Genomic DNA, 12,467 nt, shown 5'->3' with positions numbered 1-12,467 from the left:
TATTTTTAAAACCGGAATTATGATTTTTTTTACAAGAAATATACAATAATATGATAATTTTTACAAGAAATCATTATCATACAGTATGGTTATTTTACTAGAATTTTTTCTTTGAGTGATTTCTTTCGTTAATTTACTAAATAAAGTTATTGTTACTGTAGTAAAAATTAGATGCAATATTAAAAGAATGTATATAGTTATTTAAGAATTAAAAAATAGAAAAGAAATTTAATAAAAAAAAGTGTTGAAAACTTAAGTGGAAAAAAAAATTTGTAGCTGAAACTATAAATTTTCAATAATTATAATCAAAGCCTTTTAAATCTTTCTCATGACCGAAAAAATTCTTTCTGGTGCTGCAAATATTTTAAACTAAAAATCTTAATTTTTAAACAACTTAAAATATATTCTTCAGTTTCAGTTCAAAAATAGTAAATGTTTATCTAAACAATTTCGTCTTGAAATAGCGATTGCCTTCTTTGTTTTGCTCTGATATTGAAAAGTAAGTTGATGCCATTGCAATCTACACGAATTTCTTTAAAATAAATTTCCCTTGTATTTGAATAAAAACATGAATCCTATTTCCGCACTATATCGAGTTAAAAGTTTTCAAATTCATCGAATACAGTTGAAGTGAAAATGCCTTAGTATGTAAATTAAACTACGAAAAAAAAGCTTATCTTTCTTTTTGGAACCTAAGGCAGTCCATTTCATTTCCGTAGACTTCACTGTTGCCAATCTAAAGAACTAAATGTACAGTGTTATGGATTACAAACAGTAATACAAGCTGTGAGAAACTGATATTTATTTCAACGCCTGAAAATAGAACGAAATCGGGTAGTTTTATTGTAAAATAAACGTCATGTAGAGGAGGTAAAAAGCATACATTTACCGACGTCTAAAGACGTAATACTCAAAACTTGCAATAACGTTAGGCATGGAATATTTTATTTTTATTCAAATATTTAAGTTTCAATATTTCCGATCACATTTTCGGATATTTCTGCATTTATTTAAAGTAAAATAAAGAAATATCAGAAATAAAGTTTCATTACGTGAAATAAAATTATTTCTAGACATAGATAATGATGAATGAATTTATGACACGCACATTAAATGAATTAAGGACTCACGCATTAAATAGATTTATAACAAGCATGTTAAATGAATTTTTCACTCGCATATTAAACAAATTTATGATTCGCACTTGAACTGAAATAAGTAATCGCGAATTAAATAAATTTATAACCCGCATGTTAAATGAATTTTTGTCTAGCATATTAAACTAATTTATCACTCACATAATAGATGAATTTATGACTCGCACATTCAATGAATTAATTACTCTCACATTAAATAAATGCGTTTATCTTATCTGACATTAAATAATCGAAAGACCATTGTTCAAAACGAGAAAATGTAGGCAAAACAAACATTTGTGAACATTAATATTCAGTTTTTAGGAATATAAAATCAAAATTGTTTTCAATTTCGTCAATTATATATTCCAAAATCAAATGTTAAAAAGCTTTTTTTGTTGGGAAACGCAAGTTAGTTTAAAAATATTTGCGCATTCATGTTAATTACTATATAATTCCCAATTCAAAATCTATAATTTATCGTTACACATAATACGTAGTCAAAAAGACATTGTACAGCACAGAGAAGCTGTATAGTTAATTCTGTAGCTTTAGCTTATGTAAGCTTATATAATATTGTTTTCGACTTACGTTTGTACTTTTTCTTGTTTCATAATAGGTATTGTATAATGCCTAGTTCGAAATGAACAAAAATACACTGTACAGGACATAAAAGTTCTGTAGCTTTAATCTATATAAAGGAAGAGAGTTGTTTTTGACTAACGTTTGTGTTTTTTCTAGTTTAATATTAATTACTGTATAATACCTAGTTCAAAATATATTATACAAAGTGATAAATGTACTGTACAGTTCATAGCAGCTGCTACATTATACATTCTTATATAAAGCTTAGATAAAAATGAGCATGTTTTCTATCCAAATTTTCTTATTCCAGAGTTACTTAAAGACTATGATACGGTAGGAATGTGAGATATCCTGCTCAAAGGGAAGTTAAGCCTAACACAAATCTCAATAATTTTGTTTTCGAGTCATTTTCGTTGTATGTTTTTTTATTAGCTTTAAGCACTTTTTTTTAGTGGAGTGAAATGAAGGAAAGAAAAGAAATACTTATATACAGCCTTTTGTCAAACATTCGTAAAATTCACATGATTTTAATTTATTCTTAAGCTTTCTAATGACTATTTCCTTCTTCGAAATGATTGTAGTATAAAAATATAACTTGTAGTAATTATAACAACAAATATAAGAAAATGAAACATTGTGCCACTTTAATTGTAAATTGCACAATTTACTATGAGGGGCAATTAAAATGATATACATTCAGTGATCGAAATTTCTTGGAAAAATTGTTCTATTTATTTGCATTTTGTCGTATTCTACCAAAATAGTTAAATTACCATAAAAAAAAGATGGTATTCGAACTGTTAACTTGGAAAAAAAAATAATGTGCCGACTATTTTCACCTAATACGGTTAAACAGCCACAACGTTACGAAGCCAACTTAGCTTCTCAGAGTTGGATACATATTATAGCCGAGGTGACAGGACCGGCTGAATGGAAGATCATCGAATAGTAGGGTTAACACCAAAATATTTCTTCCATTCCTTTAACACATGAAGTTTTCAGCCTCTACCGATTGGGGAATCGGTAACCTTAGACTGTTAGATTACGAAACTTTCATCCACGCACACTGTTAGAAATTTCCCGGAAAAAATGGCTAAATAACAATCTTTTCAATTATTTTACCATGTTTAAATAAAGCAGTCAAATAACCATAAATAAGATGGTAATGAAACTATTAACAGCGAGAAAAATCATTTATTAGCAATTTTTACCTAAAACGGTTAAATAATAATAATTTTACTGCACCAACTAAGGCCATCTAATGAAGCAACTTAGTACCTTGCAACCGCGTACATATTATAGCCGAGAGAGCTAATCTGTCAATCTCACAACCGACAGAGCGGGGGTTCGAGTTCCAGCGTTGACGCCTCCATTCCCTTTAACACACATATGAAGAATTTTTAGTGTCCTGGACTCTCCACTGTTCATTATTAAATTAGAAGTCTAGCTCCAATGTCCAGTTAACTTTCTATTTTTACGGTTTCGACACCACGGTAGTTGTAAATGGTTAAGAAACTGTATAGTTTTGTATTCATGATCTTATAACCATACTAGATGTAAATGGTTTCAAAACCGTAAAGGTGAAAAATATTCTTTGCCGTAAACTTTACGGTTAATCGGATGGACCCGGTCATTTTACCATAATTTTAGAATGAAAATTCTAACAGTGCATAGATGGTGACAGCACAAAATAGCTTAATATAAAAACGTCTAGTACTATTTCCCATTTTTCACGATAGATGGCATTACAAGAGCTATTTTAGCCAAATTCAACGGTTCATTAGGTTTATTTGACAAAACACAACTGAACCTCAATCTAACTCCAATGTCCATAATCTAACTTCAATGTCCAGTTAAATTTCATTTTTTACGGTTTAGAAACCATGATAGCTCTAAATGGTTACAAAACCGTATAGTTTTGCATTCACGATTTTTTTTTAACCATACCAGTTTCACCCGATTTCCAAACCACGATGATTAAAATATTCATAAACGTAAACTTTGCTGTTAATTGGATCGACATACTTCTGTTGATTATTTTAGAATGAAAAGTTTTAAAATGAAAATTTTAACAGTGTTGCGAACTGTATAAAATTTGAAAACTGAATTTAACATATTTCTTACATAACTAAATAGATAATGCTACTCTAACTAAGGAAAATAATGGCCTTAAAGTTTTCCTAATTCTTCCTTTTTTTATAAATATTAATCTTAAATATTATATCATGTGGCTAATAATACTAGTATTAATAAATTTTAAATGATTGATTATGTTACTGTGAATTATAGAAATGGGTGGTTGTTGACTTCCACCGGTGAATGTTGACAATCACATAGTCACTTCAGTAAATGTCCGAAACATATACTAGGTCTAGTTAGCGCCCCTGCCCTGTATACATTTGCCCGGTATGCCCTACAATGATGTTTTTTTTAAGGTCAAGAGCCACTGTCTGGTATGCATTTAACCAGTTCTCCGAATAATGAGGTTTCTCCCAATAGATATTAAAATATCGAATAAATGTTAAATAAATACAATAATATAAACGAATAAATTAATATGAAATTGGATATAATAAATATTTCAGGATGTTCACCAAAGTGACTATGTGATTGTTAACATTCACTGCTGAAAGTCGACATTCTCTTGATTTCGGCCATTCATAGAAACAATTAAATTAAATAAACTTTATTAAAATTGTAAGAGTTTTAAAATTTATTAAATTTTTTCTATGATGAAAAGAAAACTTTAATTTTATTGAAATAAAAGGAAAGCTTGTTAAGCAGGAAAAATTTAATTAAAAGTATCACGCTTCTGAAAGAACAAAACATACAACAAAATCCATTATTTGTTTGATCAATTGAACTATTCAAGAGTGCAAAAGAATTGGGGAAAGAGCGCATTGATTAAAATTAAAAATTCTTATTTGATGTTTGAAATTAGATTTTAAAATTATATTACTCCATAGCTTTACATTTGTTTTAGAATGAAATTTTAAGATTAATGCATAGAAAATAAACCGAGGTAAATAAGAAGTATGTTTTTAAAGCACGCACGAAGTATTCTTTACCCATTTGAAATTTATCTATACAAAATATGCTTAATTTTCAAATATTGTTAAACTTGTATTGATATTTGTTGTTGATGCATAAAATCGCCTTCTCATGAGGATGATGTAGTGTTTTTAATCCCAAGAAATCATGGTGTTCAGTTATATTAAATACCAGGGGTTAAGCCCCCCTGTTCGCTGCCACTCACCAACCCCAGTGAGCGTTTCGTAATAATTGTTGTTTCTTGACATAAAACAGTTTTTTCTGGGAAAGTTGAAATTATTTACTTAAAATATATGTAATAAGAAGAATTCCGTTTGCTAAAACTGTGTACCCCCGTTCAAGCATTTTCCTTAGAATTCTATTAAAATTCTTAAAGGAGCAATTAAAATTTAAGGTATATTAGTAAAACAAATTTGGTGAGTTTCCAACAGTTATTTAACAGTTTTTTTTTCTTAAGTATTATCCAATGTATGCGTGTTTCACATTGTGCATTAGGCTAATCGTTCTTAATCATTCAACGAATTTCTTGAACTGCAACTGATAAAAGTAATGCAATATACCAAAAAACAATAATTGTGAAACGGTTAACAAGTTTAGACACAGATTCAAATAAGTTTATCTTAAAATGTAGCGACATAAAATTATATCATAGAATCACATAATACGCTACATTATCAAAATTAAAAGCATAATAACAGCATAGTAGAAGAAAAATATATTACTGAGAAATACCTTTAAATTAGGGACAGAAAAATTATTTTATAAGAAAACTATACCTTTATGATTTTTATTAATTTTAGGCTGATTACAAGAAAAACAATATGAAAATAAATATGGGAAAACTGGATGTGATTTTTCGGCTAATAAAAATGCACCGGTAGCTATGGAAAACTGTGTTATACCATTGTCTTTTCATGTTATAGAGAAACATGCAACACATTTACATTACATGTTACATAGAATATTATAAAAATGAACTTTAAATAACATGTTAAAATTTATGTTATCAAGTATGTATTTAAGAGTGCTGTAAAACATTTTTTAAAATGAATTGCCTGTTGAACTTATATGTTTTTTCACCCATTATTAAGTGTTTGTTATTTATATGCAGTTATTTTCTTGATTAACTACAGTACAGCCACATCATTTTTCAATGCATATTAGTGATTCTAGAAAAAAGTTTGGTTATTCTAGAAAACTAAGTGTCACGCTTGCAGAACGGTACCGACTCAACTCAAAACATATTGATTTTAAGTTATGCACACAATAAATAACATCCATCTACCCGCAAAGTAGTAGAAGTGCAATGTATATTCAATCCGTAGAAAGAACTTCCCTCGCCAGTTTGAGTGAAGCGGTGGCGGGTTCGAACCCGGTTCACCTCATTAGAAGGCGAACGCTCCATCCTCTGAGCCACTACGTCTCCATGCGCAAAATTGAAAATATATTCCTACACGCTTATTCATTTAATTTATATTCGCCTAAAAGATTGATTGATTGATTTGTTCATTTACGTCGCACTAGAGCTGCACAATGGACTATTGGCGACGGTCTGGGAAACATCCCTGAGGATGATCCGAAGACATGCCATCACAATTTTGATCCTCTGCAGAGGGGGTGGCACCTCCGCTTCGGTAGCCCCACGACCTGCACGCGAAGTCGAGCACTTTACGGTAGAACAGTTTAACGAGGACCAATACCGCACACCCTCGGTCCCTATGCAGACTGATCCAAGTGGTCACCTACCCGCACACTGACCGCAGTCAGTGATGCTTGACTTCGGTGATCTGCTGGGAACCGTGTCTTAACGATCAGTCCACTGCGGGACCGCCTAAAAGATATTCTAATTTTTATTGATCAGTTAAGCACCTCCGGTTTTTAATTTGAACATGATTTTGCCCATTTCCTTATACATTTTATTTTTCACTTATTTAACCGAGTAATTCTAACGATCATTTCTCACCATTATAATTAAGCTTCTCAGTTTTGGTGAAAAATTTTCCTTAAAATTCAAAATTAATCTGCCAACTCAAACCACGGATACTTAAAGCATCGTCATTTGACATCTTTAGAGCACGAAAATGTTCAATATTCATTTTAAGCATCATCTAAAAAAATTTTTTTAAGGCTCGCAAATAATTTTTCTCTGTTATGTTGAGAATTAATATACATCCAGCTGTATTACAACAAACAGCCCGGAGTACTTGCAAAACATTCCTCTGAGAAAAAAGTAGGGTCAAAACAACCAGAATATGATAAAGTTCACCGTGCATCTGGCTCTACGAACACTGTAAAAAAACAACACGGTAAATATTTAACCAGTATTGGGTGCAAAGTTTCTCATTATGCCAAAATTTTATTAAATGAAAGATTATTTTATTTTAGTCACGCGATAAATTATGAAATAGGATCGAAAAATACTTCCATTGTGAAGCTGACTGCACCAAAATTTGGTAAAAGACACAAAACTTAGACGATGACTGTAAACTGAACGATATTTGCTTACGACGCCATGTTTTCTTTACAACTCGATCTCGATGTATCGGGACAACTTATGCATGTTGTATCAAGTAACAACTTTTTTAAGTAGGTTAATGCTTTATTTGCATTCATTAAAGTTCGTTTCTTTCATGTTTCCTTCTTAATTGGGTTGGTGGCATAAAATGGTAAGAGGTATGCCATAAAATAACCTACTTACTGTAAATAGTTTTGTCACGGTAAATAGGACACTTGGCCTGCATTTGGGTGCTTTAAAAGTGCCTAATAATGGTACAATATTTCCCCGTTTTTATAAAAAGAAAGAATGAAAATATATGTTTTGTTTCTTCAAAACTCATACTTTTGTTACAACCCTCTACTGATAGTTGAAGCTAGGGAAAATACTGTGAAATTGAACTCCATTTTTTGAAGCCTGCAATAGAATACCAATTTTTGGCTCGGAAGTTTTTGACAGTGTATGGGAGCACCAAACAGCTTGTTAATTTTTATCGAAGAGCTCTGGTAATAATTTTGGAGAAATTAACAATCAAATATGGATTTATAGTATGTGATAAAATTTGGCAAATGTAGCAAAATTTGGTAATTTTATTATGTACCTTAGAGCATGTCATTAAACACCATTTCTAAGGATTCAGTTTTGCATTTTTTACTAAATGTATGGTAATAAGAACTATAATTTTGAAAATCAGAATTTCCGGTTATCATATGGACGAAAAAATGACCCAATAAATGGTTTATATACTGTATATTGTTGGTTTTATTAACCAGAATTAAGTTTTACCTAAAAAATCATTACCCTACTGTACGGTAATTTTACCAGAATTGTTTTTCTTTCCTTGTTAAAATTAAATGATTCACTGCCCATTGCTTCAAAAAACTTTTTTACGAATGCACAAAGTTATCCTAGTAAACGATTCTGTGTAAAATATTATCACATAATTCAGTTTTTATAAAATTGAAAAAAAGATTTCCTCTCTTGAACATACTAAACTCATTATCATTTTCAACCAACGTAGCAATCGTTTGTTCGTTGATAAGTTTGGATAAAATGGATGAAATGAAATAAAAACCAAAATTAATAATATTGAACTAGATTTAGAATGATGGAAAGTACTGAAGCTAAATAAAAGAAACAATGTTATAAAATAAATATGAAACAACTGTAGAAAGAAAACTAGTATATTCAATCAATACTCGAATGATACTTTTCCGTTTATCGTGACCTGAAAATTATTTATTCAAAATTAAATTTAATATTACCTCGTCGCATTTGATCTCATTGAAATAAAATAAAAGTGATTAGTTTTCTTAGCGATATAATTCTCCAGGAAATAAATATGAATTTTCGTCATCGCATTTAATATGTATGAGTAGTATATAGGGGGGGCTAGAGGACACATCTAAACTCCTTATATATATAATCATTTTAAGCCCTTTTTGGCAATTTTAACATCGAAAAATAACATAAAATCTTTGAAAACAACAACTTTTGAAAATCAAAAGCACTAAAAAATTATGTTATGAAAAACAACTTTGAGTAAGCTTTGAAACAAAAGCATCAAAATGAACATTCTAATGTGAAATATGAACAAATAATTGACAAAACAAATCATTCTGTCATATAACTTTGACAAAGTTGTTTTCGATATGTGAATAAACTCCAATATTTAAGTTTTTTAAAAAGGGAAAAAAAGCAGCGTCCCCAAGATGGAGACACTGATTTTAAAAAATTAGAAAATAAAAAGTAAGGAAAACTTAAGCTTCTTCTAATTCATAATCAGAAATTTTGTTATTTATCCAACCTTTGAAATTAAATATATAAATACCTTTGTTAATTTTCTTCATGCTTTTATCAGATAATTCTCCTGAACTTTTACTCAGAAAATATTCTTTTTCATTATCTAGTTTTGCAACGACTGTTTCTCCATATTTTGTATCTATTTTTCTTAGAGATATTAAATTGTATTTACCGACTTTTAAATCTCTTAAACTATAAATATCTGTACGTTTCTTAAGACTATTGAATTCTTCCATTTATTATATTTCGTTTTTATAAATACAAATTCATTTTCTCAAGATTATTTTTTTGATATATTTATTTATAATTTCATAAGATGATTCATTCACTATTTCTGTAGCTTTCTCTCTTATTTCCTCATTTTCGATTTTATTTACTAAATCTTCTAATATATCAATATAGGTCATGATCAAATCATCAATTCCGAATCTATCGTGTGTTTCATTAATTTCCATTAAATCACAAATTAAACATGCTAAATCATATATTTCATCACTGGTTTCCAAGTATTTTAATTCCTCCATTTACTAAGAATTGTTTTTTGAAATACAATTCTTATAGTACATGCATTTACGTAATGAACATCCAGGACCTAAAATTTTTGCACATTTTGGTACTTCAATATCTAAATCCTTGGATGGCATATTTAATTCTTGTAGTATCTCTTTTTCCATAATTCCTCCTTTATAAGCAAACGTACCACCATATAAATCATAAAGATTTTGAATATATAATTTTACATTATTATTACTAATCCAGAGCTCTTTGTTATTAGGAGTCTTTTTAAATCTTAGACCATGTATCTCTGTAGCACATTTACGTACTATACTCAGTTCTTGATCATCTAGTTCACAGTCCGGTGTAAATACACTAATTGTTTCACCAAAAGGTAATTTTGTATGTACCCACCCTATTTCTCGGACTATCTTACGATTTGGAAGTATAAATCCTTGAATATTGATAATAAGAGTTATGTCATTCATATTTATTAGAAAGTGTTTTTTATAAATACTTTTCAAAAAGCTTTCTTTTCAACTTGTACAACAGTCTTTTTCCAAGTATTACATTTATAACACGAGGTCATATTCATAGGAAATCCTTTCTTATCCAAAGTAAGAAAGATACCCATATTATCAGTTCTCTTTTTACATTTTTCGCACCAACGTCTATTATCCATATTTATTAGAAAATGTTTTTTATAAATGAATATAGAAGATTTAAAATATAGAAGATATTAAAAAATGGAAGATTTAAAATATAGAAGATGTAAAAAAAATAGAAGATATGAAAAATGGAAGATTTAATATCCAAAAGGTACAGTGTTATAATCGTCTAAAATTCTTCTCTTATCAAATCCAAACATATATCTTTTATTCGTCTTAATACTTGAAATATTTCGATCTTTTTCGATTTTAAATTGATTGATTTCTACATCTAAACAATCTTTTTCACCAGTTATTATTTTCATTCTATTATCAAAATCTAATACAGTTTCACTCTGGTATGACATTTTAAATCCTTTAACTTTTCCATGTACAGAATTATCATTCAATATATAACCATAGTCTTTTGAGGCTCCAGCCATCCAGGATTTTATGTATTTATCGTTTCCTAATTCATCAGTCCACTCACCCAACATGCAACCAGTTTCAATTTTATTACTTCCATTATCTATATAAATTATACTATCTGTATCATAATATAAGACATTTTTACCTAATATATCTAATATTTTATATAATCTAATACGAGCAGAACTTGTCGTAAATGCAGCAATATATACATTTGTATTAAAGTTATTTTTCTCATACTTATCTTTCATTTTATAGGTCATTTCAACACAGTCTTCGTTTAAGAATACCATATTGAGATCCTTTATTGTATCATCCAAAATAATTCTGTAAAAATCTTCAATTTCCATAGCGTATTCAGTCTGTTTCATATTTTTTCTTTGACCAAACTTACCCCATAATGAGTTTAAGCAAATTTTTGCAATAAATCTTAAACCCGGATTTTCTTCTATGTTTTGTAATTCTATATTTAATTTATCTTTTACTATTTGCATATATTCATTTTCATTTTTAAAATTATTTTTCCATTTATCACAGGTTTCGAGTTTTATTTTTAAAAACATTTTCACATAATCTCTGAATAAGTCGTTTGATTTATTTTCAAAATGCCAGACTTCATAAATATTTTTTATTTTATATCCTTTTTTAATAGCTAATCTCATTTCATCGGTAGTCCACGTTCCTATTAGACATCTTTCGTTATCTGTGTGTTTACACTCGGAATTTCTTATCTCATAACACTGCTTACATTTTTTCTTTTCTAATGTTGTTTTGAAATGATTGCATTTTATTGTTTCGGAACAAGTACGGCATAGAGAAAATATTAATTTTTCTGCTTTATAAGGTAACACTGGATTATACAGTTTTCTTGGAGGAAGTACCTTACATTGAATTAATCCGTACCACTTTTTATCATATTTTTTAGGATTAAATATCTTTGAAGGGTGACCAACAGGGTAATAATCAAAATAATTCACTGTTGGATATAATGAACACACGTCAATATATCTACCTTTTTCATTATTTTTGAATTCATATTTCAATTTCGTAGGTTCGCATCTGCCTCCATAAAAGGCATCTCTAGGATTCAAAGGTTCTACAAAATCTCTGTTCCATTCCTTTTTCATGTATTTTCTCATATCTTTATTATTATTGAAATCACATTCCCATATTGTTATTAAATTAAATCCTTCTTTTATTATCTTTTTATTTATCTTTTCGGTTCGTTTATACAAATCTTCCATAAGCATTTGATTCTGAGTGTTTATTTGTGTACGAGTGAAACATTTGGTACATCCATGCCAGAAACAACCATGAAATTGGAAAACAGTATTTTCATAAAATCCATCGACCTTATAACTTTTTTTACCCAATTTTAATTTCTTCTCACCACCGTTCAAAGCATGTTGTATATTAATATTTTCTTTTTTTGATATGAAATCTAACCAAGCAATTGATTTTTTACTATACTTATCTTTATGAATTGTATCTTCGTCAATAGCAATCGTCTCTTCTTTCAAGAATTTATCTCTATAAATACCCATACATACACCAGCTAAAGTGACATATTTGAATGGATCAACGTTCACAGTTTCTAAAAACAATCGTCTCAATTCCAAACAACCTTCTCTCAATATCTGAACATCCGATCTGCAATATTTTATAAATTCTTTTTGAAAATCAAATGTTTCATGTTTCTCAGAATCGTACCAAATATTAAATTTTTCTCTTTCATCTTTAACCATATAATCATATCCATAATAATATTTTTCTGGGCACTTACCTATGTAATTCTGATTCTTTTTTGTATTAAACAGATGAGGAAAA

This window comes from Parasteatoda tepidariorum, chromosome 9 (genome assembly GCF_982258835.1).
Source record: "Parasteatoda tepidariorum strain Cologne lab strain chromosome 9, Ptep-v5.0, whole genome shotgun sequence".
Classification (NCBI taxonomy): Eukaryota; Metazoa; Arthropoda; class Arachnida; order Araneae; family Theridiidae; genus Parasteatoda; species Parasteatoda tepidariorum.
The sequence above is the reverse complement of the archived record's forward strand: the minus strand, read 5'-3'. Positions refer to the sequence as shown.